The following is a 7,374-nucleotide window of genomic DNA, read 5'->3' as shown; positions in this document are numbered from 1 at the left end:
TTGACATTGACCTCTTCTTCCTTAGTCACACTGCCTTAAAACCTTCGCTGCATTCAATCCATTCTCTGATTTCTCTCTTTAATGCTTTTGTAAATAGGTAAGTATCGATTTTTTTCCACCCATGATAATTTTGTTGTTTTGATTGTTAATGTATGAAAGTGTTTAGCTGTATTTTAAATTCTCCACAATAGATAAATGAATAAATAAATTCTGCCACCCTACAACAAATATCTGAACAAGATCATTTTTGCTGAAAAAGCTGTTGTCTATGAGTATTTGTTGATAGATAATACGATTGATCTCTATTTGTGTGATGTTAAGTAGGACAGAATACAAGCTGACGTAGACAGACTGTTTGCTAAAGAGAAGAAACTGAACCAAAAGAGAAGGAGAGTGTGACATTTAGCAGAGAGACCTTCACTCTTTGACTATGGCGATGTAGCACAGACTGAAATGAAACAGGTATTAGAAGTTCAGGTGTGATCATGATGCAGTGAGAGGATCTCACCACAAACCGCCCAGTAACACCAACACTGAACACCTCCAACATACAGACTGCACTGCCTGAGAAACTCTCCCTCCCTCTCTCTCTTTCTCTCTCTCTCACTGACACACACACACACGCACGCACACACACACGCACGCACACACACACACACACACACACACACACTAACCACCATCCCCCCCTCACGTTTGTGGGTAATGGATTTTTATCAGGGCAACAGTATCAGGGCTGATTTTGACGAGTCCCTAGGCTGCTCTACAATTCCTTTTGAAATCCCTTTCTTTAGTAGTCTTGTTCAAGTAGCCTGCGGCCATGGCCCTCTGAGATCACAATGTTATTAATACAAACATGTCAAACCGCATGCTGAAATTCAAAACAGAGGTGCAAAAATGTCAAGGTGTCAAACTCCTGAAATATAAATTATGCTTTAATATTCCTAAGCACTACACAAAATATGCGTCAGTGCATAAAAAGCGTGATGCACACAAGTGTTTAATATTTCAGTGTAATGTCACCAATTGCAGCAGCGGAGGGGATTTCTGACGGCCCAGCCGTGGCTGTGATGTGAAATTTTGAGAACTCTACAGGATTAATGATTGGATTTGATATGCCACCCTGCCATCCCCCTCCGCTGCTGCAGCATGTAATCCCCCTGTTCCCAAACTCAAGGACATTTGCTGAGAGAACAAAACTATGGCTAATTACCATCTAATATTCTCCATTCCTTTATTTTCTGTTGTGCAGACTTGCAGTTGTTTGGAGATTTGATTATGTGATCTGATACGACACATGACTAAACCTTTTAGAAGTAGAACTACATATAAGAAAAAGCCCGCTCCTCCTGAATCCTGCTGGTCATAGATAGTATAATATACTGGCCTGATGTTTGGTCATTTCTGCTGTGATACAGCTGGAGTCTGTTTACTGTAACAAAGCAAAAATTAACCTAAAATGATTTTCTGAGTCATTATGTATAATCTGAAGTACAAACAAATCTCTCTCTCTCTTTATATAATGGAGCAAGTAAAGGCCATAGAGGTGAACATTATACTGAGGCCATGTTTTATCACACTGAGTACTCTTAATGCTCTTGTGTGTGAGATACACATTTTATTAATGTGCATGAGAAGAGTGTACGTACAGAGAACAAGTGCAACAGACCAGCATTTCTCTGTGAAGCACTGTGGTGAAGACACCTGCCCCTGAATGTGGAGTGAAACCTTCTTCTGTTGAATATACTGAAAATACCCAGTGAAGTGATGCAGTGTCAGTGACTTTATTCTGTCAGATTTCTCCTTTTGCAAAGATGGGTGGTGCAGTATCACAGTGTTGCCTGAAATCTGAACTGCACCTGTAGTCCGTTGTAGGTGGAGGATGCACGTGTAAGCGGCATTTCAAACTGACGTGAATGCAAAGTATGTGTATGGAAATTAGATTAATTTGAATTTACTTCTTTATTTGGACAGCTGGATACTTGCAGGTTCCACCCAAAAGAAATGAATGGTATAAATGATTGCAGCAGCTATCTGTGAGTTTCTAACACTTCTACGTATTTTTCTTCATACAGGTGCTGCAGGACCAGCGATTAATCCAGTGTTTTTCAACCTTGGGGTCGGACCCCACATGGGGTCGCCTGGAATTCAAATGGGGTCGCCTGAAAGGTCTACTAATTGATAAAAAAAAGGCTAATACAAATATTTTTTTAAACTAATTATTATTCTTTTTAAATTATGATTTAAAACACCACAGACAATCTTAAACAACTGTATTTTATACTTTCTCGAATATAAATCGAGTTCAAATAAAATGCAACATATAATATTTGAGCTGGCGCATCTTGATTGACGCGGGTCACCAGAAATTTGTGAAAATGGGGTCACGAGCCAAAAATGGTTGGGAACCACTGGATTAACCCCTCCGAGTGTTCAGAGTTCCTCCTTCACACTCCCCCAAGCTTGTGTTTTGGTGGTAATTTGGCACGTCCTTCACAATTTATATTTACCCCTTATATTTCTGTTACTTTGCTCTGTGTGTGCATGTGTTGGGCATGGAGCCTGGTGAATACTCTGTCCCATAAACTTACTCCTTCCCTACAGCGCCCAGCCGTCCTGTAGAGCTCCTGCTGTTACCTCCCTTTTTACAGTTTGAAACATTTAAATGAAAGTTTTGGTTTTTAATCTCTGGGTAGCTGTTTGACCACGCTATGTAATAATAATGCAACGTTACGAGACAGAGTTGTTTTCGAGGCAAATGCGTATCCAGAGCTACATTTCAGACATGGCTGCTGGGCGGAGTAATTTCAAAAGCAAGTAGTTCCAAGTATTAATGTTACATAATTATACGTTATTATTTCATAGCGTGGTGAATGTGCAGGTCACAACTTGTCCACCAGAGTGTCTTGGAGTTGTTGGATTGTGTATTTAGTTTTATGAGGGAAACGTGGAAATACTGTACCATGCAGCTCACATCTCTGCCCCGCCGATCTAAAAACAGCTTGCACTGACAATTAAAGGTAATGAACCTATACTGCTAAAACTAAAGGGGTGATGGCAATAGGCCAATTTGATAAAATGTTGAAATATCCCTTTAAATGATCAAACTAAATCAAGAAAAAAAATTTTTTCTTTGCATAAAGTTCAGCAAAATAAGACACCAAAGCTGCTGTCCTATTCATCAACAGGATCACCATTAGCTTTGCCCTCTTAATTATGCGCTCCTTTTCTCTTGACATCTGTCCCTCGTGCACATGAACACCTAATTGTTTTAATGACCTCTGAGGATGATGAGAGAGAACCTCGCTGTAAAGTTTGCAGCTACCAGTTAGCATCTGCTGTGCCAATTAACAACCAGTTTCACACCTACACTGCACATGTCCTGCCTTGGAAAGGTCCCTGTCACTATCAATGACCAGTTAATGTCTGACATGAAGGGATCTCGCGTCTGTGACAGGAGAGGCTGGGAACCGTCCGGAAAGGCTGAGTTACCTGATGTGTTGTGTCACCTCTTCCGGTTGCCTGAGCAGGCATTTGTGTTGGTGGTTTTGCTCCGGGGGTTGGGAGTGTCGGACTGCATCTGCCGCGGCTGCTCTCCGCCTGCCAGCTCCTCTTCATGACATCTGAAACTAGCCAGACTAGCACTGGTTTACACATGAAATGTTCAGGCCACTCAGCCCTGTGAGAGCAAACTGTCAGTCAGCCAGCGTAGGACCTTGAAGCACTGACCTGTTTGCTGAACTGAGCTGCACTGCACGATCCCGCTCTTGGAGTGGGAGTCAGAGTATATGATATACAGTCTACGTGTCTTTTATCCCTTTGCTCATTGTGTTTGGGAACAGAGTTTTAATTCTCCTATAGTTTCTCAGTGAAAAAGAAGGAGGCACTGCAGTAAGAGTTCATACTGCAGTTTTCACTTGCTGCTTCTCCTGGGTTTAACTCATTGTTTAAAGGGATGGTTCAACATTTTGGCAAATTCACCCATTGCCATAGTATTAAGTTCATTACCTTTAATCGTTGGTGCAAGTTGGTTTTAGCTGCTCAGCTAATGCTACTGTACAGAGGCATATGGTATTTCTGGCTTTCTCTCATCAAATACACAATCCAACAACTCCAAAACACTCTTGTGGACAAGTTGTGACCTGCACATTCACCACGCTATGAAATAATAATGTAATTCGTCGTTTTCGAGGCAAATGCGTAGCCGGAACTACAGCCCAGACACGGCTGCTGGGCGGAGTGATTTCAAAAGCGCATTTCTTAGTATTTGCTTCCTGTGTCGTATGTGTTATAGCATGGTGAATGTGCAGGTCACAACTTGTCCACCAGAGTGTTTTGGAGTCGTTGGATTGTTTATTTATTTTGATAAGGGAAACATGGAAATACTGTACAGCTCTCTGCCCCGCTGATCTAAAAACAGCTTGCACCTACAATTAAAGGTAACGAACCTACTCCTAAAACTATAGGGATGGCAATAGGCCATTTTGCCAAATGTTGAAATATTCTTACACCTATAACCACACAAAAAAACAGTATGTTCATATGGCAAGCCGTTTTAGTATTCCATATCCTTGATATCAGGCGTCAGTGTCATTCACTGCTCAAACGGCTTGCCATATGTTCCCCTCACTCTGATCTGTCCTTGCAGGTTGTTTTTTATTAGAGATTTGTGTCTCTCCACCTGAATGCTGTGCAAGTAAACATACTTTATTTAATAACTTTCTATTTACTGATAGATACTGCTTCACCCTTTTAAGATCCCATGTCTCCTCCTGTGAGTATAGAAACAAGCAGTTTGTAAAGATTTGTGTATGTGTGCGCCTGTGTGTGTTCACACATGTATCTAGAAAGTTCTGGCAGTGATAAACAGAGCCAGACACAGCAGATCAACCCAAACTACTGAACATTACATTCCTCCTGAGTCCTGACATACTTATCTCCAACACATACCACTCTGTCAGGGGTCAGCTGCTGGCAGAGACACAGGGAGACAGAGAGAGAGAGGGGTGGGGGGCAGAGGTTGTGTTGGACTCTCTACCTGTCGGTCCTTTTTGTGCAGAGGTTTGTAAAAGAAAAAAAAATATATACATATCACCAGTGGTTTTATTTTTATTTTTGAATATCATGTGACATGGCTGAAGCAATGTAATGTATTAAATGTGTATGCATTTCTAAGGATATGAAGAGAAAAGATGAACAGAAACCTACTGTATGTCAGATTTACCAGTGACACACCGTGGACATCATGCCTACAGACTGTATATGAACAATCCAATATTTTTGGTTTCATTTTTTAAATTAAAATAAAATATGGACCAACCATTTGCAGGAGGTTAAACTAAACTGCAGGTACTGGGTGCTTAAAGCCTGATCTGATGCATTGGGAGATCAGGTTTAGTAACTTTGCATTGGACAGGTGAGTTTTCATGTCTGCAGTTTTCTTCTGAAGGCTGAACTCAAGCCATGCTGCCACAACAGAGACTAATTACCAGTTTCACAAGGGTTTTGAAGTTGAATAACATTTCTCATAGGGAAGTGATCAAAAAACTGACAGTCTGAATGTGGGATTTTCCAGATCATGCAAGAATGAGGTCCATCTTAACAAAATAACCCGAGATGCCACAGACCTGTCGTCTAACTCGCTCTAAGATGGAAGACCTTCAGAATTCACCCCATCACAGAAACATTTTGGCGATTATGACCCCTAGTTGGGGGTGACGTTGGTGAAAGCAGGATGTCTGAGTGCAAATGCACTGAATCCTTTCATAGCCCTGTGCCCCCTCACCCTCCTGAAGGGAACAGAGGAGAGAAACAAACCGAAGGAGGGGGAACTCTTCTTGCAGAGATGAACCTCTAATTTCATATATGTGTGTGTGTGTGTGTGTGTGTGTGTGTGTGTTGGTGGATTGGGTGTCAGATTTGGTCTGCTGCTTTGCAAGGGGAATGGTGAGGTCTATAATCCAGTTAGAGGTAAAGGGGGTGGGCAGGTGGGGGGATGGGGAGTGTTTAGCCCCCAGCCCAACAGCAGGCCGGCTTACAGGTCATTGAACCCCCTTCTTCTCCTCCTCCTCCTCCTCCCCTGCTCCTTAGCTGCCCCCCTCGCCCCCCTCCTCCTCCTCCTCCACCCACGGCGGCTTCCCCTCTGCTGCCTCACCCCCACCTCCTCCTGTTCCTCCTGTTCCTCACCCTCCCGTCGGGGGAGATTACAGAGGAGAGAATATCTGAGGTCAACAGATAAACAACAGTCTGAAAGCGGTACAGTGGTATCCATCTCTTTCTGTCCGTCTTTTCCTTATATTTATATCTGGTATGCTGAAGTGATGGTGAGTGTTTGATCATGTGGAGTTAAGTCCATTGCAGGAACACTGGGTGCCGGCTTAGCTCTTCAGAGACATACCTACAGGGGGCCTTGCTGTTGATAGCAAGGATGTGGTGGAATTTGGAAATGTGGGGGAGATGCAAACAGATGCATACTCTACCAGGGCTCAGTCCTCCCATCTTGTTTAAGGCTTACAAAATTGTTGTGAAATTGTGGGGAGATTTTCAAAATTATCCCCAAATGCACTGATGTACTTCAAAAGTGACATCAAAATACTTTGATTCAACACATATATCTTTCAAAGTTGGTAATATTTGATATAAGTGCCTTTAGCATTCATGTAAACAACACAGATGTGACCAAAGCGGCGTGATGCTGGTCTTTGATCCCGGCGTCTCCGCTTTGATCTGGCTCACAGAGTAAAACATGTATTTTCCGAGGGGGAATACAGGCAGGCTCTGCAGTGGAACGGCTCTGGCAGCATTAGCTAAACATCGGCTTAGGCTGCGAATGCAAACCGCCAACACGCAACCTGACAAATTAACTAAACATACTTACCAGCCTCACATGTTTAGGGCAACATGCCCTGTGAGCCTTGAAAAATTGTGAGCTGCTGCTCCTCTAATAATGCATTTACAGAAACCCCCCGTGCAAGACATTTGGAGATTAATGTAGGAAGGTTCACACAGGTTATGCTGATAGCCTATTTGTACAAGTAGAGGCCAGAAAGAGCTTACAGAAAATGAGAGCACTGAGCTAATACATCTGACCTCCAGGACACCTCAGCCGACAAGCGCTGGATTTTTACCACCAGCGCGGTCGCAAATAATTTGTGCTAATTGGCTTTGAAGGCAATTACTGTGGAGAGAAGACACAGAGGAGGAATGCTGTGGAGAAAGCAATACAGGATGAAATGCATATTGATGGTTAGCATCAAAAGCAGGCCTCTTTGAAGTGCTGCTGTGGTGTCAGTGTGTGATGGGAGAGCTGATAGAAAAAAAATGGACAGAAGACAGGTTCTTCTTAAGCGCACTGCTGGCTGTGAGGAGAGGTCA

The sequence above is a fragment of the Trachurus japonicus genome, chromosome 3, assembly GCF_045865225.1.
Source record: "Trachurus japonicus isolate A0001 chromosome 3, Traja_1.0".
NCBI classification, from domain to species: Eukaryota; Metazoa; Chordata; class Actinopteri; order Carangiformes; family Carangidae; genus Trachurus; species Trachurus japonicus.
This window is presented reverse-complemented; position numbering follows the sequence as displayed.